Source organism: Myotis brandtii, unplaced genomic scaffold (assembly GCF_000412655.1).
Source record: "Myotis brandtii unplaced genomic scaffold, ASM41265v1 scaffold606, whole genome shotgun sequence".
In the NCBI taxonomy this organism is placed as follows: Eukaryota; Metazoa; Chordata; class Mammalia; order Chiroptera; family Vespertilionidae; genus Myotis; species Myotis brandtii.
Window position 1 is genome coordinate 1,002,279 of NW_005370297.1, and position 24,094 is coordinate 1,026,372.

General features: G+C 36.9%; 1 protein-coding gene across 18 annotated transcripts in view; it reads right to left on the reverse strand.

Annotated features, from left to right (window-relative positions):
• The window catches only part of PTPRD (protein tyrosine phosphatase, receptor type, D), an 865,179-nt gene that overhangs the window by 651,642 nt on the left and 189,443 nt on the right, over positions 1-24,094 (reverse strand). For all 18 annotated transcript variants that reach the window (XM_014550614.1, XM_014550624.1, XM_014550612.1 and 15 more), the window contains exon 2: positions 17,089-17,127. The gene's annotated coding sequence lies outside the window, so the exon portion shown is untranslated. The remainder of the gene's footprint in view (positions 1-17,088; positions 17,128-24,094) is intronic.

A 24,094-nucleotide genomic window follows, 5' to 3' on the forward strand; every position in this document is an offset into this window, starting at 1 on the left:
AAGATAAGATATTATTAAGTCCCTTCAAGTGAACAAGGAAGTAGCATGGTAAAGGGAGAAACAAAATGTTCAATATAAAAAAAGTATTTACCACAAGATTTTCAGAAAAATACTGGTTGCAGATTTTAATGTTAATGAGGAACTAAAGCATGTTCATAATTCCCATGTATAAATTAATGCTAAAATAATTGAATGAAAGGCAAGTAATGATGAAGTCATTAATTAGTCAGCTCATACTAGAGATTGATTTGTAGAAGCAAAATTCAAAGGGTGACTACATCAATAACAGTGAAAAGTAAAATTAATGAAATTAATTATTCGATTATATAAACTTACTGTTGCCATTTTTGGAAGTTATACCTGGTTCCTTTATAATTAATTATACGCCTAAAGAAGGTGGAAATTTATAGTAAAAAGTATATCTTTATAAATAGAATTTCCCATACCTTTATGAGGTCTAATTTGTACTGTTTAATATTTTATATATAATGAGACTTATTTTCTTTCTAATTTCAATAATTTGATTTTTTAATTTTTTTACATTAATTAGAGAGAGGGAGAGAGAGGAGAGAGAAACTTCAATTGGTTGCCTCCCATACATAGCCGGATCAGGAATTGACACTGCAACCTTTTGGTGTATGGGATGATGCTCCAACCAACTCAACCACCCAGCCAGAGCTCAACAATTTACTTTTTGGCTTTAATGTGATACTGTGCTTCTGCTTACTTCTTTATGTCCAAATCCATGTCTTGGTAATTTGCTTAATGGCCTACTCTCATTAGGACTTGCAGCTGCTCCTGTTTAACAGGCTTTTCCCACGACATTGGAGTTCTTGTTCGAGGAAGGGCCACCAAAATGCACTATGTGTACAGAAGGCTTCTCTGTGCTACATCCCTCCTTCTATTCTCAGTGTTACGTTCAGTGATATGTTTGACCCAATTCTTACTGGTTTATAAAAGCCTGTTGGCAAATATTTAGGAATTTTGTGAGTGGGGCCATAGCTAGAAATCAGTCAAAGTAAAAGTATTTAAACTAAAGAAATCATCAAATGTTTTTTACTACTGGAGAGCTTGTTCATCAAAACACCGCTGGATCATTGTATCTTCAGAATACATTAGGTGACTGTGTTTACACCTCCCAACTGTGACCTATTATTGAAATACTAGAGGCCCAGGGCATGAATTCGTCCACCTTGAAAGGAACTGTGGGACGTGAGGCTGTGGTGGGCACAGGGGCAGGTCTCTGCCCATCCTCTGTGCCCCCGCCTGGCCCCTCCCACCATGGCCCCAGTCCCCTGTCTGCCTGCAGTCCTGCTCCTGCCACTGCCTCTCCCATGTGCTGAAGGCCCCAGTCCTGCTCACACCCACTGACTGCGTGGAGAGATTGGGGCTGGCGCCAGCAGGTGTGAATGGCGACTGCTGCCCTGATCACCCCTCAGGAGCAGAGGAAGGTGGAGAAGCCCTCAGGGGCAATCGGGGCCAGCACCAGGTGCTGGCAGCGGGTGCGAGTGGGGCTGGTGCCGGCAGCAGGTGTGAGCACTGGGTGGGACCGTAGCACCCGGGAGCAAAGAATTTTCAGTAACCACCAGAGACCCACCCTGCTGATAGCAACTGGCACCCTGCCTTGGTCTGGTGCCCCCACTCACCTGCTCCACCATCCTGCTGTGGCCAATGCCCTCCATGTTCCACACTCTGCCACCTGCTGCTGATGCCCGCCATATTCTGTGCATGCCCCTTGTTTGTTCAGTGACTGGTTGTTCAGTTGTTCAGTTGTTCTGCTATTCAGTCTATTTGCATATTAGCCTTTTATTATATATGATTCATTTTATATCCTACTAGAGGCCTGGTGCACAAAATTTGTGCACTGGGGGGGTGTCCCTCAGCCCAGCCTGCACCCTCTCCAATCTGGGACCCCTGGGGGGATATCCTACTGCTGGTTTAGGCCCAATAACAGGCAGGTGGACATCCCTCTCACAATCCTGGACCACTGGCTCCTAATCACTCACCTGCCTGCCTGCCTCTCCTACCTGCCCCCCCCTACTGGCCTGATCGTCCCTCACTGACTCTGTATGTTGGCCTGATCACCCCTAACTGCCCCCTGCTGGCCTGGTCGCCCCCAACTGCCCTCCCCTGCCAGCCTGGTCTCCCACAACTGCCCTCCCCTGCTGGCCATCTTGTGGCTGTGGGCACCACCATCTTTGAGGGCGTGGCAGTCAATTAGCATATTCCCTCCTTATTGGCTGTGGGTACCACCATCTTTGCGATGGTGTGAGGGTCAATTAGCATATTCCCTCTTTATTAGATAGGATTCTACTGTATTTTGTCCCAGTGGATTGATCTGGAATTACCTTAAAGTGACTATCTCACCTTAGTAAGCCAATGTGATTATGGATTCTAGCTACAGCTTTCCCCCTATTCTTCTATAAGCAACTGATATGAACAGCTGATTTATGACCCTCTGAACACTTGGGGCAGTCTGTCTCTTCCACTTAGGTCTGTTCTTCTGTAACCCAAAGCTTCCCTCTGCTGGCCTTAACTGTTAAAATACATCTATTTGTAGTTTAGCATCTAACATACCAAGATGTAATAAAAGACTAAGAATATATATTGTTCATTAATATAAATATATTTTGACTATGGTTTGGGGAAGTAAACACTTTGAGGGAAGTTATCTAAGGAATGACTGGTTTCATGGTGGTGACTGTCAACTGGACCCAAGTGTTCATTTGAGTGCTCTGGTCTAAAGTCAACTAAAGAGTCATCTACTCAACTCCGGTGTGGGTTCTTTTTAGTGATGCATCATAAGATGTGGACAACAGGCAGAGCTTGGCTTTGATGTCTCCAATTAAACAAGTTGGTTGTCTAATTGCTCTTTTCAACTGAAATTCCTTAACTAGATTTCTTTAATTAGCATGTGTTCTGGAATGGGTCTTCGATAGCTAGTAAATGACTGTTGTCTTACCACAATTACTAATGATTTATCTCTATAAGCAAAATCAGAAAAATCACAATCTCTAAATGCCTAATCACATGATAACATGTAGGCACAAAGAAATAAATCAATAACAATCTCCCAGGCTATTTTGTAACCTTTCAAACAAGCCATCCACTTCTTGGCCTTAGGGCTATTGCACCCTTAAACAGACCCAACCTCCAGAATGGTACCATCATGCCATCAGTCATTTGCTGCATTGCAAAGACAAATGCGGGGTATACATTCACTTTCTATTTCCTCTTTAGAGAAATCTCATGTTCTTATGGATTCTGACCCTTTATACACCATAGTTTTTTTTTTCTTTAATAGAATTTAAGGTCAACCAAAAGTTTTCAAATTATTACATGTTTTAGCATTTAATATTATTCTTATCTGGGTGATTTGCGATTAGGAAGTGTCCAAGTTATTGTAGTCCATTTTACAATTTAAGAGTATGCTACAAAAGCTTTGAAACATCTCCAGGCTCTACATGAAATACTTTAAATAAATTATATAAAATAAAAATCTTATTTCCTCATCTACCTCTTACATTTAAACCATCTCAATATGGGTCTTGTTGGAGCTATATAACCATGACAACTTTAAATCACCTTTCTGTTCTAAACACTCTGGAATTCTAAACTTTTGGCACATAACTCTCTGTGGCTGTTCTCTTATTTGGCTCTTGTTGGATAAGATGATCGAGATCCGGAATGACTGCATCCCATTTAATTCTTCCCAAATGTTTCCCTTCCTGACATTCTTTAGTCATATGGATCATTCCCATTTTTTAAAAGGTGAAAAAGTGCTAGGGAGAAAAGAAATTTATGTTTAGATGATATAACCACATTGCAAATTAGGAGACAGAAGGTGAAACTGCCCATGTACAAGAGGTGGGGTTGAAAATAAAACCTCCCCTGAAACCCATAAAACTCATCTTTTGGTAGAGCAAACAGAGAGGAGCAAGCTAATGAAATTACTCTCTCTAAGTGCACTGACTGAGCCATAGCTCAGATTCAAAACACGTGTGCATGTAAGACAAAAGAATATGGACTTACTTTTAATGCATGTTTTGTTCAATTGAATAGGGCATAAGGAAGCCAAAAGTGAGCTCATTTTCAGTGCCATTTGCATTATCTGCCAGGTGTTAAACTCATTACAGACCATAGCGCATTTGCTGGAATCATCCATTCCTTCATTAGACACACTCTTTGTACCCTCCAGTACATATATTTTGAGTGGACTTCCAGGAGGAAAGATCCAAATAGTTTTGTTATGGCTACAGTCTGTTTCCATTTATTAAAAGAGAAGCAAGTTCAACTAAGTAGGGGACTTTAATAATAAGCCAACTAACATGTGTTGACCACTTTCTATCTTCTCAGTTCATTACCAAACATTTTAAATAATACAGAAAAAAATGGAAAACTTGGGGTGAGTCCCAATTTCCTCTCTATAAAGTGAAGATTAAAAATGGCAACTACTTTGCTTGGCTGTTGTGAATCCATGAAATAGCATTTGTATATGAAAGTAGCTTATGAATGGCACCTGATAGGTGCCTAATGATTAATATCATTTATTGAAATAATAAACATATAATTCTCATAAGTTAAGATCATGCCTAAAATAATGGATGAACAAAATAAGGAGGTGTAGAATTAATCTGTATCCTGAGCGAGCCACCCAACATTATAGATCATTTCAAAAGGTGACTGCAGTTACACTCCCCTAATCGTTTTGGTAAAAAGTCATCTATAAAGAGCTAAGTATAAAAAGGACCAATAGACAATTTCTGCTCTCTCAGCTATAGAGGATGATGGGATTGCTCCCAAGGGTGCATTTTAATAAAGTTCACTTTATTATTCTTTAATACATTTTAGCAAGCTTCACTGGCAATAACCATGACTTTCTTAAATGAGAGACACTTTTTCTTCTTAAAGGAGTAAATCAAGACTTCTTATCATAATTGGGTATGTCTGGCAGACAAATTCATACCTCTAATTGTTTGGTGACTGAGCTAATATTCTAGATCAGTTAACTAGCTTCACTAAGCTGAAGTCCTTGCTGTAGAAAAATAAAACTATTCATTCCATGATTATCTGAAAAATATAGGGCTCTGAACTTTCCTTTACCAGAGAACTTTTTGGGACTTCTATGTGAATAACCTGGACTTTTTACCCTCCTCATAAATTAAATAATTTTTAATCTCCATCAATGAGCCATAAGATGGCTGCTGTCTGCTTTAGAATGAAGCATCGTGCAACTAATTCAACCAAGACTTCTTTCACTTTCACGTCTGAAGCACATGAATTTAGCTGTCAAAAGAAAGAATGGAGGTGTACCCAACTGACATTGTAATATGATTTTCAACATTAATGTCTGAATCTATCATTCTAGGTCCTGCTCCAATAGAAAGGCTATGAGAGTAAATAAAATGATGTATAATTTATAAATTTGAATCCTCCTACTCCTCCTCTCTTCTTCCTGTCCTTATATTTCTTGTTCTTCTCAAAAATGAACAAAATATATGATTTTAAAAAGAAATTCTATGTTTGGAAATAGACAAAGCAAGAGTCATCCATTCCCTTGGTATTTATGAATTCAATTTTAAAGGCTAGTGCTATTCTGAAGAGTCACTGATCCCCAGAGTTCTTTCTCTGTAAGTGGCTTCTTCTTGTTAAAATGGAGATTGAAACTCTAAATTTGCAATTCCCATTAGGTTTCAATTACCATATTTATTCACATAATCTACCTGCTATTTTTACCCTGAAATTGGGAAAAGATATTATGTAAGCATCTGCCTACTTGTCTTATCATTAATTTTAGGGAGCAATACTTATATTTTAATTCCATTCTTCTGATATTTAAAGAAAAAAGTTTATACTTTATCATAGTAAGGAGTCAATAGTACAATTAATTGTTTAAGTCTTTTAATGACCCTTTTTCAATATAAATTTTCTTTTCTATAGCAAAATATTCCTATTTAATAAGGTAGTATTTGTATATAAGAAAAAAAAGGGAGGGAATTAAATTTTTGATAGATTGGTTGGTGATATTTACATTTAGCACAACAAGGTAAGTAGACAAGTAAATCTAACGGCTTTCTCTTCCTCTACCCTGGCCTACAGCAAGCTGAGGTAGAAGAAGCTGACTGACTACTTGTAACATTTAATGATTCATCTATTCGTAGCAAGAACAAGTAAGTTTATCTAATGGTAAACTCTTCTGACTTCATTGTTATTTTAAAGCATAAGCTTAAGAGAGCATGTGTTCCCACCCACAAGCATTAAGGACAAAGAAATAAAAAGATAAACTAACTTTTAGTTCAAACTGTGGTAAGGTTGGAATTAGAGGTATATATAGAAATATAAGGTAATGTGTCTTAGGAAAATATTGAAATTTAAGTCCAATAGATCTTTCCAGTCCTAACCTTCCATCCTCAACCACTTGATTTTGTTTTCCTCAGCAAGTTGTTTTGTTTTAACTGTCAGCTCCTAAGATAGCTCAGGCTGGAGGAGGAACAGGGAAAGTATAATCTCCATCCTCCTCCAAAGCCTCTGCAGATAAGATCTAAGAGAAAAGATTATGTATATTATAAAAATGTATCTTCCTTTGAACAAGTCCCTGATTAATTTTAAAAATTTACTTTATGTGCCTGGCCTTATCTTATTTCTAAAAGAGTTCCAATAAACCTAACACAAGCCTATCAATATTTCTCTCTAAACATTCAGAAATGGCTACAAACTTTCCATGAACTCTCAGAGACATCCATGCTTCATCCTCCTACTCTAATCTGGACCTGTTGCTTTAGATGTCAACATATAACTATTTCATTGGGGCTTCCTTTCACCTCCTTCCTGTGTTTGGCCTGCTATTTGATCTTTGTTTTGTGTTATGTCATTTATTGCTAAGTGTTGCTTAAGCATGTCCTTCAGTTTTCTTATGATAGGCAGTAATTCTTAAAGTATTTTGCCTGTCTGAAATTGTTTTTATTACAGCCTCACACGTTATTAATAGTTTGAATGGATATAGAATTCTAAGTGGAAATCCTTTTCTCTCTAGAAGTTTGAAAGTTTCTTGTCTTTTAGCTTCCGAGTTTTCAAGGTTGTTTTGAGAACTACAATGACATTTTTATCCCCATTCCTCAGTATGTGACCTGTGATCACCACTGCCCTCTCCGCTGCCTTTATTCCACTCCATGGGTTTACAATCTTTAACTTGGTTGTTCTGTAATGTTCCCATGATATACATCGCATCACAGTAGGTCTTTTTTTTTAAGAAAGATGGTTTGGTACATTCGAGAGAGAGAGAGAGAGAGAGAGAGGAAGGGAGGAAGGGAGGGAGAGAGAGAGAAGGAGAGAGAGAGAGAGAGAAAGAGAGAGAGAGAGAGAGAGAGAGAGAGAGAGATATCAGCTGCCTCTTGTGCACCTCCAGTGAGGACCAAGCCTGCAAGGCATATGCCCTGATCCAGAATTGAACCGGTGACCTCTTGGTGCATGAGATAATGGTCAATCAACTGAGCTACACCAGCCAGGGCAACACAGTAGGTCTTTTAAAAAATCCATATGTTGAACAGTCATTGGATCCTTTCAATCTGGAGAATCATGTCCTTCAGTTCTAAGAAAGATTTCTTTTGTTATATCTTTGCTATTTTCATTCTTTAGATTTTACATGGTCTCCCATTTTGGAAGTCATTTTAATCAGGTATTGGATATCTTGAATTAATTTCCTCATTAAAATAATATTTTCTTATCAACCATCACTTTTTCCTTTTGATATTTTTTCCAGGACATTTTTCTCAACTATGTCTTTTACCTCTCCCTTTGTATTTTTGTCTATCTACTACAATATTTTAAATATCCAGGATCCTTTCATTTTTATCTAATTGTTATTTTTTATGATTTGTATCTTTGTTTTGTTATCTTTTATGTTGAAGCTGTTCCTCATCTGTCTGGTCATCTGAGCAGTGCCATAAGAAGCTCCTATGGGAAGTTATGTGTCAGTAGGTATGTGGTTGGAGGCTTTATGACAAAGTGATGGTTAATGAGATCGTTTTACTTTGGAGTAATAACCTCTATATATAGTTTTATGTGGATGTTTTCTCAAGGAACCATTATGTGTTTCCAAAGAATATTTCATTTTCATCCTTGTTCTGATACACTAGGAGTCGGGGGTTGGTGTCTAGGGAAGATATTTGAGCTTCTTTTTTCATGATTTCTGACTAGTACCTTATCCCCAGTCTTTTTTGTTTTGATAGCCTTGATTTGAATTCAATGTCTTTAAAGTTTTATACCACTGGTCCCTGGTGGAAAGGGTGGAGAGGTGGCCCCTAGCTATATGGGAAGAGAATTAATGATCTAAGCATATTCTAGAGAAATGAAACCTAGAAAACTATCAAACAATCATTTTCAGCATGAAGTACTCTCCTTTATGCCCAACCACTTGACAAGTTCAAATCCTAAAGTCTTCTAGGTTTTTCAGATTGGTGGTAGTGAATTAATGCATGCCACAATTATTTAAGCTACTGGCACATAAGTGATTAGGGAATACATCAGTGAAACCTAGAAAACTATCAGAGTTAGAGATAAGACCAGACAGTGATATAATCTCTCTGATTTTGAACTGGAAAAAAAAAGATACAACTCCTATAAATTGACTCAAATATTTACTCAATTTCCTATTTAGACCCTTCTGACTGTAATAAGAATTATTAGGCCCTGGCCAGGTAGCTCAGTTGGTTAAATAATTGTCCTGATACAGCAAGGTTTGGGTTTGATCCCCAATCAAGGCATATACAACAATCAACCAATGACTGCATAAATAAGTGGAACAACAAATTGATATTTCTCTCTCCTTTCCTCTCTCTCAAATCAATAAATAACATTAAAAATAATTATTAAGTTGACACCTTCTGCTTGATAAAGTGTCAATAAATTCTTGCAGCTACATTGAAAACATTATTATAGACCTCTCAAGTTTTGTGTGTGGTTTAATTCATTTGTTCATAAATATTAATTTTAAGTCTATTATAGCAATACAAAGAAAAACTAGATGAGTTATCTACCTTCAAATTCTTCTCCAGAATTTGGAAAGTATAGACATATAAACACATTATTATAATAGAGCATGATAAGGGCTATTAGAAGTTATTTAGAGTACCATGGGGCTAACTGAAGGAGACACATATACAAGTGATGGTACCATAAGAGAAGCCAACCTTTGGGGAAGCAATATGATAAATTCAGCGGTACTAAAGCACAGGATGTGTGGAAGGGGGAATAAGGTAGAGAGATAAGGCTAGACATAGATGAAAGATTCCAATCACGAAATACATTACATTCCTTGTAGAAAGCTTGCACCCAGGCAGGGAGGAGACACAAAAATCTGCATTTTAGAATTACTATTCAGGCAGTATAAAAGTTATAGATAGAATTCAAGTCTTTGTTCCGTAGAAACAAGTCTATCCAGTCAAATAAAGGGAACCAATCATATAGACAGAGATGATCCTTTTTATAGAAAAAACTAAAGAGACAGTATTTCCTGGGTAAGCCATTGCACTCTTACTGACCTCTGGCTGATATTTCTTATTCAAAGTTATGGAAATGAAGGCTAATTAAAATCACTTAAAAATGGAAAACAACATCAATTAAAAATCAAGAATTTTTCAAAATCTACTTGAGGAAAACCCTGCCTGTCTGTGAATAATCACTTTCTTGAACCCTCTTCAACCCTTTTTGAGTGTTCTCAACTGACAGGGTCCCAACTGACACACACACATTGGATTACCACATGATCACTGTCACATGTGAGGGGGGTTAGTAGTGACCTGAAAATGTCACGTGTTCATTATGTGACAGACAAAGAGGGTGTCCCCAACGAGACAATATGGGATAAAACATTTCAGTGCTTTTTTGTTTATTGTTTTGGTGTGGAAAGAAAATCTCCCTTGAATTAGGGTTCATATGTCGTATGCTCCTAACTCAGATTGCCCTAGTTATAAATTGCTGTAAAGCGTGTATCCTGGTTACCTTGGAGATTACTTCTCTTAAGTAGAAAGTGGCAATTATGGTCTGCAGGGGCACTCAGAAATCGTATCTGTTTTTGAATCCCAGGAAGACACGCAGGTGGGAGTTTTTTAGGGATCACCAGCTGTGGCTGCTCCAATGCTACATGGTCTCACATGTCCCAATACACTGTTCCCTCGAGGAATAACTTATAATTTGTCTATTATTTTCACATCCTGGAAGACTTGTAAGCCTGGAGCTTTTGGCTTAAATATTATAGAATTAAGTGCTGATGTGAGAAAACAGGCCTATGGATAAATAGATGGTAAAATGGTATTAACTGCAACATATAATTACATAGTATATAATCACCTCTGTGGTTGTTACAGGCCAAATAAAAGTAGGCAAAGGAGGTGTGCATTAAGAACAAACTGTGTTATTCAAAGTCTTGAAACTCAGAGTGCACTCAGCAAGGAAAGAGGCCCACACTCTATTCTTTGTCAAAATCGCTAAGAATACATTCCTATGTCCTGAGATGCAGCCTCTTATAGTAGGAAATGCTATAAATATGGTGTTTTCACAAATCTAGTGTAGTGACAACTCAACAGCTATTTTACATTTTCTTTAGTAAAGCCAAACTGACATGTTTTTTTTCCTCTAATGTGATTTTAAATTCTCCTTCAAAGTTGGGATTTCAGGGCTGCCCCTGATACTGTTTTGTATGACGATACCTATCTGGCAGATGACTTTAAGGTGGTCCTCAGGCTCCTCTCCTCCTGATGGCTATATTCTTGTATAACAGGTCCCCTTGAGTTTGGACAGGACCTGTGACATGCTTCTAACCAATAGTATCTGGCAAAGGTGACAGGATTTCACTCCCCTGGTTATGCTATGTTATATAAGACTTTATTTTGCTATCAGACTGGTGCCACAGGCTCTATTTCTTCCTTGCTGGCTTTAAAAAAGTATGGTGCCATGCTATGAGAGGGCTTACAGAGAGGGCCACGAGGCAATGGACTTCAGACAGCTTCTAGGAGCAGAGAGAAGCATCCAGCCAAAAGGCAATAAGAAACTGGATCCCTTGCTCTTAACAATCACAAGGAAATGAATTCTACCAACAACCTTAGTGATGGAAGTGGGTCCAGTACCAGTCAAGCCTCCAGAAGAGAACCAAGCCCTGGCTGCCATACTGACTGCATCCTTGCAGAAGAGCCAGGTAAGGCGTGCCTCTACCCATCCACAGAGACTGTGAGCTAATACATTTTTGTTGTCTTAGCCACTGAGTTTGTGGCAATTTGTTACACGGCATAGAAGACTGATACACTTGCCCAGTACATACAGAGTGAGTCCCATGGGCCAAGTGTTATCACAGTATTTGAGATGCCTACTCAGGGCCGTTAGGGTAGGTGATTTCTAATATTCATGGCTAAGAACATCAAACAAGGCAAGATGCTTTCCTTTTACACAGAGATATGGGTAAACTAGTTACAATGTCAAATGATTATTCTACTTTAAGCTGGCATTAGGACAAAGCATATTTACACAATATTGAAATTTTTGTTAAGCTCCACCCATTAAAGTGTGGTATCACATGTACGTGTGTTTGTCATTCTGCCATCTAAGATAAAGAATCACCATTATCTGCATGTGAGGGTTTTTCTTTGCCATTACGTCCCGTAACATCAGGCAGAAGAGTAAAACTTCACAAAATTTTACAAAGCTCAGCAACGCTAAAAGAAAATCTGTGACTTGCTTTTGCTATGCTCACCTTCTCTGTGTGGTTCCGATTTTAGTATATGCGCTGCTGAAGGTGCAATGTGATTTGTCTTTGCACTCACTGTCCACTGTCCTATACTGCCAAACATCTGCTGTGTCAAATATCTATTAGAGAGTTGGTCACTCTCTTAGAGAAAGTTTTCAGCAGAGTGTGTTGACTGCCTGCTTTCTTGAATGAAACAAACACAACAAATCACACTGACAGAGGCAGAAAGAATGGGAGTTAATGTTCCCTAAGTACAAGCTGTGGCACCTGGCCACCTAAACCCCTACCCTCCACCCAGCCGAATACAGCGCATCTCTGGGAACCTGGAAGGTGCCAGCCGAGCGGTTGGCCGTCCGATCCCGGTTTACCTGCATCCGTACAATGGCCCTAACCCCTGTGGGCTCATCAAAGATCCTCCGTGGACTCTTTGGACCGAAGCAAGATGAGCAAACGTCTATCCCAATTTCACACCCACTCCCAGGAACTCACTGGCAGAAACTGTGACTGGAATTGGGTCCCTCATGGAGATAGGAAAGAAAACCTTATCCAGAAAGGAAAATTGGATCAAACACTTATCATCTCATATCAGGTCTGGCAATGATGACTATATACATTATTGTTTAAATTAATTAATCTTCTATTAATCTTCTTAAAAGGAGGAATTCAGATAGGACATATACTGATTTAAAAAACCCTCAATGCATTGATACTTGAAAACTCCAGTCAGTTCTGTTTGCTTGTTTGTTTTCAATTTCTGAGGCTTTAGAGACTTCCCATCACAATAACAAAAGAGTGGCTAAACTCCGATGTCTTATGGGGGGAAGGGGGGACTTGTAATACTTTCACCAATAATTATTTTTTAAAAAAAATTTACTTGTATAGCAACTTCTAGAGAGTAAAAACATAAGAAATATTTGTGAATAAATAAATTAGAATTTAAAAAAAAACTCTGGCCCTAACCGGTTTGGCTCAGTGGATAGAGCGTCGGCCTGCGGACTGAAGGGTCCCAGGTTCGATTCCGGTCAAGGGCATGTACCTTGGTTGTGGGCACATCCCCAGTAGGACGTGTGCAGGAGGCAGCTGATCAATGTTTCTCTCTCATCGATGTTTCTAACTCTCTATCCCTCTCCCTTCCTCTTTGTAAAAAATCAATAAAATATATTTTAAAAAAATAAAAAAACAAAATAAAACTCTGATGTCTTGTGAAGAGCTTCTGCAGCAATAATTAATAGATGGGGCCACGGACACTTGAATTAATCTTGGAAACCACTGTCAAGGTGATGGGGACAATGAATGTGCCGTGGGGATAACCCATAGAATTGCACATCACTGTTGTGTTCCATCATTGATATTGATGATAGCAAAGAAGCAGCCACTCAAAGACAGAACTAATAATAAGAGTCTTCAAAGATGGAAGGACTTTTTCTCATTTCTACGTTTGGTAACTATCCATGCTTACTAGTAACCAATGATGTTTTTTTCCTGCCCTAAACGGCACAAGCAACAAGCCTTCTTTTCTTCTCTTCCCTGCTACATTGTAGGCAGCATTGGAACCAGTTAACTCACTATCCTGTAATAGCCCATTTGAATACTAACATTTTTTCCAAATGTAAATATGTAGAAAGAGAGTTTATAAAATCCAAGTATTAATACTATTGCATGGTTAGAAGTATATGGGCACTGCAGACAGGACCGACTCTATCCTGAGCAGATTCCCCAAAATGACATCAAAATTCAAGGACTATCCTGGGGCAAAGGCACTGGGAGGTGTCCACCATGTGTTTTCCTGGTGGTGGTGATGGGGCCATCGCCAGCATTAGTGACATTACTGGGGTCAGACTAATTCCACTCTTCCTTTCCTTCACAAAAGGGCATGGCATGCACTCTCCTGGTCTGAAGGTGTCATGTAGAAGCCAGGTTTCCTAGGGAACATGAATCCTTTTTAGGTGCATCTTGTAGTTTGACCAGCCAAACAATGAGCTTGCACTCAGTGCTTCCTGGCCCTTGAACTCTTCTTGGCTGCTGCACGTTTGCCCTCTTGGTGCCTTCTGATCCTCACAATAAGTACTTGTTGTAGATAATGAACATTTTTCTATAGCAAGGAAACTGTAAGCTCTCTGTAAGATTCACAGGGGAACAATAAATCTCTTTGGAAATATAGAGGCAGCCATGCAAAATAAACAACTGTTTGGTTCATTGCTATTACCTCATTTCTTTCTGGAAGCATTTATTTGAGTTTCATGAGCGAAGTTGATATTGTAAATAAAACTTTCCCGTGATCCCAAGATAACACTAAGTTTTCACAATCTATGCCAATGTGCTTATGTTGCACAATTTAGATTCCTTCTTTTGTGTGAGACTCCAAATATTTCTCAATAAGAACATCCTGTTTCTAATCATGCCCTGAAAAATACCATCTAGTAGCTTACCTTTTCCCTCTGAACTTTTCTATGCTTTAAATCTAGCCTTAAAAAAGTAAAAAGGATACCCATGTGATTACTTAGAGTGAATCAGATCATAATCAACTCAAAAGAAAGCATTATACTTGTCCAGAAATGCCTCACCGGGAATACTCCAAGGAGGAAATAAGTGTGTTTATCTAGTGTGATAACAATACAGCCGCCTAGCAATCAAGTTAACTTTACTGTCATCTTTATCAAGCAGTATGTTTAGAGTGGAGACAATCTGAGGAAAGAGAAATCTATATTGTGGTATCAGCACAATGAAAACGTATTTCTACAGTAAAACACAGTCAGCCTCTTGTTTATGAAGTAAGATAACGACTACTTAAAACGCAGTGTTTGATAGGCAAAGATTATTTACCATTTAAAAATGTCATAACATATAAAAGTTTAATGTCACTTAAACTTTTCTCCAAAATCACTTTTTCAACATTACTTATTCTAAAAAAACATATAAATATTTTATTGAAAAAGGGAAGAGACTTTGTTATAATCTGTGTGTACATATGGGTAAGTTTGTATGCGTGTGTGTGTGTGTGTGTGTGTGTGTGTAGGAGCTGAAAGAAAATTATTTTTTTTAAATTTTGTTCAATAGTCTATTTTGGATAAATTGTCTAAAGAAACAGGTTTACTTTAATAAAGTTAATTACAAACAATTATTTTTTAAATTAAATAATTTACCAATCATGTAGGAGCCTCATTTTTACTTTTCCTAACAGCTTTTTTTTTTTTCTTATAGAAATTTTTTTTTTCTTATAGAAATTCAAGGCTGGTGTCTCTAAAGGAATGTTCAATGTGCATTGGGATATAATAATTACCTTCTTCCCTGACTTCAGCACGTATACTCAGATGAACCACAGATTTCACACCAACAGTAGAAAAGCAGCAACATACAGAAAAGAGGATCTTCGGGGTTTTGGGAAGGAGAAGAATTCCAACAAGTAGAGAGAAATATAGGAGCTGGGACTTGTCTGCTAAGTTATCATAGAAATGCAGATGAACTGGATTTTAAAGGCACATGCAAGAGGACTTGAGGCTGTCAACTGACCAAGCAGGAAAGAGTTGTATATAATTTTTGAGTGCTTATGTATGCCTTCCCATAGAGACTGTCCAAGGCACCAAGCTGAGTTAGTGCAACTGTCTTACTACTTACCGTTTAGCTGCTCTCACCCACCCTGGGAACTAGCAATCATTTTTGCTCCCCCTCCTCTTCTCCATCAAATATTTTGTCTACACCAATGTGGATAAAATCACTGTGATTATATTTCTAGGAATATTTGTATGAAAATATTGTATCTCACTAAGGAAGGTAGCAGGACATTTTGCAATGTACATGAGCTGTGGAAAGAGTGATGGGTCCCAATTCCAGCTCCCCTCCTTTTCTAGCAGGTGATCCCAGTCATGCTGCTCATCTTTCCTGAGAATTCACATGGAAACAGGGGCAATCAGATATTCTTTACATGACTGACATAAAATTATATTTAAAAAGTATATAAAACCACCCAGTCCAGGGCCATTGAAATAGAGGAGAGGGCCCGAGCTTTAGCCCATTAGAGGAATGTAAGGCACCAGAAGGCAGGTAGAGATGTTCATGAGGCTGAAGGACTTTTCCTGAACTCCAGACATAGGGCCATGAAGGTGATGACAAAGGCTTTTAAAATGGTAAGTTGATTTACCCCCAAAATACATTTTTTAAATTATAAAGTTGAATTACAAGTACAAACACCTGCAACAATCCTTGCAAATTCATTTGTGTGGCTCATGGGATTGCAGACAGAATGCACTAGGGAGCTAGATCCCAAGTCTCACCAGTTATGCCATTTACTAATGCAAGTTCCAAATACTTTCAGAGTGATAACTTGTTCAAATGCCATAGCAATCCTGTGCATAGGTAGTATTCGCCTCCTTTGAAAATGAAACCATTGAGGTCTAGGGTGATTAGGTTGGATCTTAAGGGTGGTGTTGGGATTTCACCCAGTATTTTGGATTCAGAGTGAAGGGACACTCTCTACTCTCCCACCATTGAACTCTGCTCTATAGTTATGAAAAATAATAGATGGTGGACTATTTGCGATAGCTTTTTAAATGGGGGACCATAAATTACCAAAACATTTTTCCCAAGATATGTCAGTTGTTGAGAGGAAAGAGACCTTTTCATGATGATAAATGATCGACTCATAATAGTCACCAGAAAAACAATGAACAACAGCAACAACCATAAACATAAAGCACAGTTTCCAAGTTCTGCTACAAATGAATTTTTACTTATTCGTATTTTTATGCTAATAAAAGGAAAGTTATCTGGCTGAACTTTATCATTTATTTTTTGGAATAGAAAAAAATGTCAGTTCTCTTTCTTACTCCATTAACTGTTGACTCCCCCTTCATCAACCCAACCCATCTCATTCCAGTATTGGGTGGATCTGAAATTGCCCAAACTTTCAGGTGCTGAGTCATGGCTCTACATGAGGAAGGTTTGGGGAATAAAATCAACCACTCACTGACTTATTCTCCTGAGGTAAGAATAAGACTACTATAGCAATACATGTTTTGTAAAAAAAATTAACTTGTAAAAGTTTACGCTATGGATTCATAATCACTCTTGACCATAAAAACATACTCATTTCTTTGAGCTTAAAATTGTACTCCATCTATAATGTCTCTATGTCTATCTATCATATACAGAACATTCATGTAGGTTTTTTAAGCTTCTGAATAATCTGAAAGTGTTAAAAGTTCTTTTTTGTTCCTCATGCTCCACAATAAAATTGCTAACACTTTTCTCAGAGGCTACAACATATAGTACTAAAAAAATACTATTAAGTAACAAAACAAAGAAAATTTAAAAGATTAACAACAACAAAAACTTAAGCATGCTTTAAATCTTACCTGTTCTTTAGATCCCACAGTTGTTCACCACACGTCTCCCTAAATGAAGAAGAGATGTGTCACCAGTTAAAAAGTTGTAAAAATGATGCTATTAAAATACTGCTCATTTAGGTGATGCATGTTTATATTCCTCAGCTATGGAAAATGTCAAATTCCAAAGAGAAGTGAAATTAATTGTATTTTGGCATTTCCCTTCATGATGATTGTTGTAAAAAGCAACTTAAAATGTTTCTTTCTTAAATCTAAAGAAGCAAAAACATGCTCTAATTATTCTGGGAAGAAAAATGACAGTTTAGAATATTAATTCAATATTCTTCATAATCAGAAGTATATATACTCTGAAATAAGTTATATATAATCATCAAATATTAAATTTAAAAAATTCTGATGGAAAAGTCTTTGAACAATTCTTACAGTATGATATATTCCTTACATTATAAGGAATTTCTTACATTGTTAGATTTAGTTCTTTGGTAAACACACACAGAGACCACTCAGTTGCTTTAACTAACATCACTGGGTCTCGAGCAAAATACAATCTCTCAAACCAAGATGATACTGTTAAAAAATAGAGAGACAAATCTGAATTTCAAAACTGAATGGAGGCAAAGGCTTATTAAGATTTTAATTAAAAACAGAAGTGTATTATTAATATATTTTTATTAAAGTAAAAAAGATACAAGTTCATGAAAGTGTTGCAGTGTTCCAAAAGTTTCACAAGCCATTCCAAAAACTGGACAACCATGCTGGCATTTTCCCAATGATTTGCATTAAACTTGCTCACTTGTTTTTTTTGTTTTGTTTTGTTGTTGTTTTTGTTTGTTTGTTTTTGTAAGAGTGACATGAAAGAAATCAGTTTAGACTCTCTGTGAGTAGTTTAAGGAAGGGGAAGCACTAATACACTTCTGTAAATTTCTGGAAAATGCCACCTGATTCTGAGTGACATAAAGCAGATCTGTAGTTATCTGTAGACATAGGTAGAGAAGGGAGGGGGGAGGTATCAAAAAGCCATAATACATTTTTTGAGTTGATGGATATATTTGTTATCTTGATTGTGGTGATGGCTTTACAGGTATATACATATGTCAAAACTCATCAAGTTGTGTGCATTAACATGCACGGCATATGTCCACTACATCTTAAAGCTCTAAAAAGAAGAAATGGAAGCTTGTGAGATGTATACTTATTGGAGGGCGTAAAATCAATGGTTAACACATTGGAAAGGAAATGGAAGTTGTTATTGTAATTTTTGTTTTAAAAACATTATCTGGATGTTGTGTGAAGGCCATTTGGGGAGAAGGTGCCTGGAAGTGGAGATGAAATTCTGTAAGGAGCTTGGACTACCATATGGGCAGTGGGGGTAAAGGATGTTGGGTCAATTCAGGGCAGAGTTAGTCGGAACAAAGCAGAGGCTTGCTGGGGCACTGCACATGAAGGTGGGACACCGTAAGGAATCAGGGATGATGGCCAGGTTTTTGGTTTGAGCAACTGGATGTACAGTGCTGCCATTTCCTGAGATAATGAAGGAAGGAAGCACTAAAATTCAAGGGGAATAAGATGAGTTACACTTTGACAAATTATTTGTGACATGCCTGTGAGACAGCCAAATGAAAATGTTAAGTTGGTAAAGGTTTCTAAAACTAAGAGGAAAAGTTTGAGCTCCAAAAATACTGTTGAGCCTGACCAGCATGCAGATGAATGTGGGAGGCTTTCGCGAAGTGGAGGCAAATGCCATCATTGCATGGGAATATGAACAGGAACCCAGGGTCCAGATGCCAGAGGGCTTATCTGCTTAGATAAGTACTTACCTTCTCCCGCCCCCAAATAACCAGAATGAGGGTGAGTCTGTGACAAGAAGCGAATTATTTCTTATGCTCCTTAGAGGCTACTTTCTAAACTTGATGTTTTAAATTCTACAATCCGGATAGGAAACAAAACTATACTATTGTAGTAAAGTTACCTAATCTGCCCCCAGTTTAATCTTGACATCATCCTTAAAAGCTCTTAAGTGTTTAATTATTTATATAATACATATTTATAATTTTATAATCACCTCACCTAATGCACATCTCCTAAATAATCTTGATATATATTTTGTGTCATGCATACTTTTTTAAAAAAATGCTTTTTAAAAATTATATATGTTTGATTTCAGAGAGGAAGGGAGAGGGAGAGATAGAAACATCAATGATGACAGAGAATCATTGATTGGCTGCCTCCTGCATGCCCCCCACTGGGGATCGAGCCTGCAACCCCAGGCATGTGCCTTTGATCAGAATTGAACCCAGGACCCTTCAGTCCACAGGCCCACGCTCTATCCACTGAGCAAAACCAGTGAGGGCTGTTTTATACATTCTTTTAAAATTCATTTAGAAGTGAAGAATAGAGCTGTGCTAAAATTTGAAAAAAAAAATCAAAATAATTTGCACAACTTGACAACATGTACATGGAATGTGGAAAAGTCTGTGATACGATTTGCTGAAAGTAGCTGGAAATTCTGTAGTGTGATGATCTGTAATCAACAGCTCTTACATACTCATTGTGATCAATCATAGAATCAGAGCAAACAACTTTGAAGTTATAATTTATGATTATAGAAGGAGAATAAAACATAGAAATTTCATGGCTGGTATGAATGGTATTCTTTAAAGTAAAGTTTAGGTTGAGAAGAATACATGGGAAAGCTAGTTTTGTTAGTTTGCATTCACTTTGAGCCTACCCCAGATGTTGGGGAGTTATGTAACCTTGCTAGATTTTTGTTTCTTCATCTGTAAAATGGAAATGATACAAAGAACTTCCAAGGGTTTAAATGAGAATAAATGGGATAAAATACACAAAAATGACTTGTACAGTGCAGAATATTAGAGACTGCAATACAATAATAATAATGAGACAACATATTTAATGATGGTACCTGATAGTGATTTTAATTTGTGTACTGTATTTCATTTCATTTAGAATTTTCCAAGTCATTAATAAGGCCTGGGGAAAAAATAATGTCAACTTTTCAGATGTTGATGAAAACAATAAAGAAACATGGAATTTTTAAAAGTTTGTACACTTTGCCCTAACTGGTTTGGCTCAGTGGATAGAGTGTCGGCCTGCAGACTGAAGGGTCCCAGGTTTGATTCTGGTCAAGGGCATGTACCTTGGTTGTGGGCACATCCCCAGTAGGGGGTGTGCAGGAGGCAGCTAATTGATGTTTCTCTCTCATCAATGTTTCTAACTCTCTATCCCTCTCCCTTCCTGTCTGTAAAAAATCAATAAAATATATTTAAAAAAATAAAAATAAAAAAATAAAAGTTTGTACACTTTGCTGACCATGAATTTTGGTATACACAACAAAAATGAAGGGTATACTACCTGCTTATGGTGCATTTCTTGGACTGAAACACAGTTTGTAATACGGTTCTTCCATCTCTCCCATTCCTGTCTTTATATTTGCTTTTCTAATTTTTTTTTTACTTTTTTTCCTCTGCTCCCTGTGATATTGCTCATTTATTTATCTACTTGTGATACAGATTAAATCATTAATCATAATTTTGTGTCTTTATATTTTCCTTTTTATAAAATAATTCAGTATTTACTGTTTTTTCCCCTTTGTATGATTTTATTGGGGTGACACTGGTTAACAAAATTTCAGTCCGCAGGCCGACGCTCTATCCACTGAGCCAAACCGGCTTCGGCTGCTTTTCTAATTTTTAATTTACTTTTTTTCCTCTGCTCCCTGTGATATTTCTCATTTATTTATCTACTTGTGATACAGATTAAATCATTAATCATAATTTTGTGTCTTTATATTTTCCTTTTTATAAAATAATTCAGTATTTACTGTTTTTTCCCCTTTGTATGATTTTATTGGGGTGACACTGGTTAACAAAATTATACAGGCTCCAGGTGCACAATTTTACAACACATCATCTGTACACTGCATGTCAAGTCACTGTCCATCAACATTTATCCTTCCTATACCATCTTCTACCTCCCACCATGTACCTATCTCCCGGCAATCAGCTCAATATTCACTGTTGAAAATTTTCACAATATACTTAAAAAAAAAAGTCATCCAAAATCTTATCACCAAGAGATAATTGCTTTTGACTTTTTTTTTGCTCTGTAGTCACATAGTCTCTTTTCCATGCACTAATATATTTTACAAGTTCAGTAATAGCAGTATGAATATTTTAGTTTTCCATGAATATTTAAAATGATATGAGTTGTTTTCTACAATATTTTTAGGTACTGCATAGTTATTTTAAATTGTAATTTTATAGATGAAATATGATTTGTAAGACCCATCATAAAGGTAGTCATCAGTTATTTTTTTTCTTGTATAAGCAGCTCTGTGATAAACATTCTTAAGGCTATATATTTGCATGAATCATGATTATTTCCTTAGGATGAATTTCTGGACTCAGTCAAGCCTGCATTTCAAATTACAAAAATTATAATACCTATTGCCAAATTACACTCCAAAAGGCTATAAAATTCAACATTCCCATAAGCTATATACGAGAATGCCTCTCTCCTCACACTGTAACTAATAGTAGATATTGTCATTTTTCAATTTTTACATTTTTGTCAGTTATATCTTTTATTGCTTTGGTATATATTTTGTTGGTTACCAGTTGGGCTGAAAAGTGCTTTATAATTTTTAAAAAATTTTATATTTGTTAGTTTCTGAAATTATCATGTATTTTGTATAGTTATCTATTAAATCACACATTTTTGGTATAATCACTTCTAATAACTTCTTATATCTTCAGGATATCAACTATAAAAATAAAGATTTGATTATGAAGACCAGTGATGACTTTAACATTTCCAGGATTAACATATGCCGAGATTCATCCTAAAACCCCAGAGAAAGTTAAATAGCTTTCTTAGTTTACTGAGATGCAAAAGTGATTACAAGCAGATGAATGAATTTAAGTTCAGTTTCATGCTTATTTTTTTATTACTCCATTTTCATTCAAATTTGTATCAATGTTGCATTCAGTTTATTATTATGTAGTCTCACAACATTTCTGGATTATTTACATCAATATATTTTTATTCACTACTATGTCTGTTATGTTCTATTTTCTCTTTCTCTTGAAATTGTGTGAACATGATTTTCCTTTATTACCCCAAAAGAATGAACTGGTGTAACTAATTTTTTCTTTACATATTACCCTATATTGAAGGGCTTACTGATGTAGCCAAAGTTAAGAAAGAATCACCCTGCAGTACCATCGCTGTGTAAGGTTTTCCTGTGTCAGCCAGGGCCCTAATGCTTTGCCCTGGTGTTGGCGTCATTACATAGAACGGAACTTCTTTGAGATCAGCAGCTAATCACAAATGTAATAAAGGGAATTCATGAGCAGATGTATACTTCTCTAGACTTTGATTTAGGTATAGTTATTCCATAATAAAAACTAAAGAAAATTAGGAACTCGTGTATCTTCAAAGAGTGTAATCTAGCTGATGTTCATGCGCAGTTAGCAAATACGTGTGCCATCCCAATAATGAGTATTGAAATAAAATATTTTACATTAATTACTATAGTGCTTTATAGTTTATTCACTATCTCATGTGACCCTTATCTGTCAATAAGGAAGATACTATATTGGGATAAAAAATGAGCATTGTAGACATATTTACTTGCAACGTGATCTTGGGCAAGTCAACTAGTCTCTGAAAAACATCAGCCTCCTTTTTGGTAAAAAGAAAATAATACTTATCTTTCAGAGCTGCTGTGAGTTTTGAAAATTACACAGTGGAATTTTTATTTATTGTTATTTTAAAAATGTTTTTATTGATTTCAGAGAGAGGAAGGGAGAGGGAGAGAGAGAGAAACATGGATGAGAGAGATGGGCTGCCTCTTGCACATCCTTACTGGAAATTGAGACTACAACCCACACATATACTAGGGAATTGAACTGGTGACTTCCCGGTGCATGGGTCAATGCTCAACCACTGAGCCACACCAGCCAGCCTGCAGTGGAGTTTAGCACTTAATACTCAACTCACTCATTCATTTATTCAACACATATTTTTGAACATCTACCATGAGTTCTAGATACTACAAATCACAGTTTGAAGGAAAACAGGTTCCTGCCCCAATACTGGTTATATAATAATGGGTGATAATTAATAAATAACAAAAGTAGATAGATAGATAGATAGATGGACAGATAGACAAGTAAATGGATGGATAATGTCAAATAGATCTAAGTACTACAAAGAATATAAAACAAAATAATGTGGTACCATATAGGTAGTATTGGATATACTGAATAGGGAAATCAGGAAAATCTTGTTGAAAGGTGATAATATGAATTGAAACCTGAATAAAAGAAAGAAAAGTCTGTCAAGAGGAAGTGGCAAAGACCTAAAAAGGGCATTTATGAGCAAAGGCTCTTATGTAGGAACAAACTTTACTGTGTGAAGAGCACAGATGTGCCCACTGTGGATAGAACATAGGGAGCTAGAAAGAGCCTGATATGAGAGGGGTGGGCAAGAAGGTGTAGGCCAGATCATAGATTATGTGAAGCTGTGTTGTCATGGTAGGGATGGTAACAGGGAGCTCTCATGATTATAATGACAATAAGGATCAAGTTGATTACCAATTCCTGAACTACTCCTTTTCCCTGTTTGAGCTACATCTGCTTGGACACCAACTTCTTTTTGCCAATTATGGCTTTTCTCCTTGACTGGATACTCTACTCTCTATCCTTGGCTTTGGTGCCTGCTATGCTTGGTGTTCTTCCCATTACTATTTCAGGGTTATACCTCAGCTTTTCTACACAGCCTTGATCACATGCATCTTGTCTAGCCTATTTTCTGCCCACACCTTCCAGTTTTCCAGGAAGACTCACCACATGTAACTGTCAACCAAGATAGAATTTGCTTCCCCTCTTGACATTCTTTGCCTGCATTTAAATTAATAATACCCTGAATGATAAGAAATATATATATATATACATATATATGTTTATATATATGTATATATATATGATTGGTA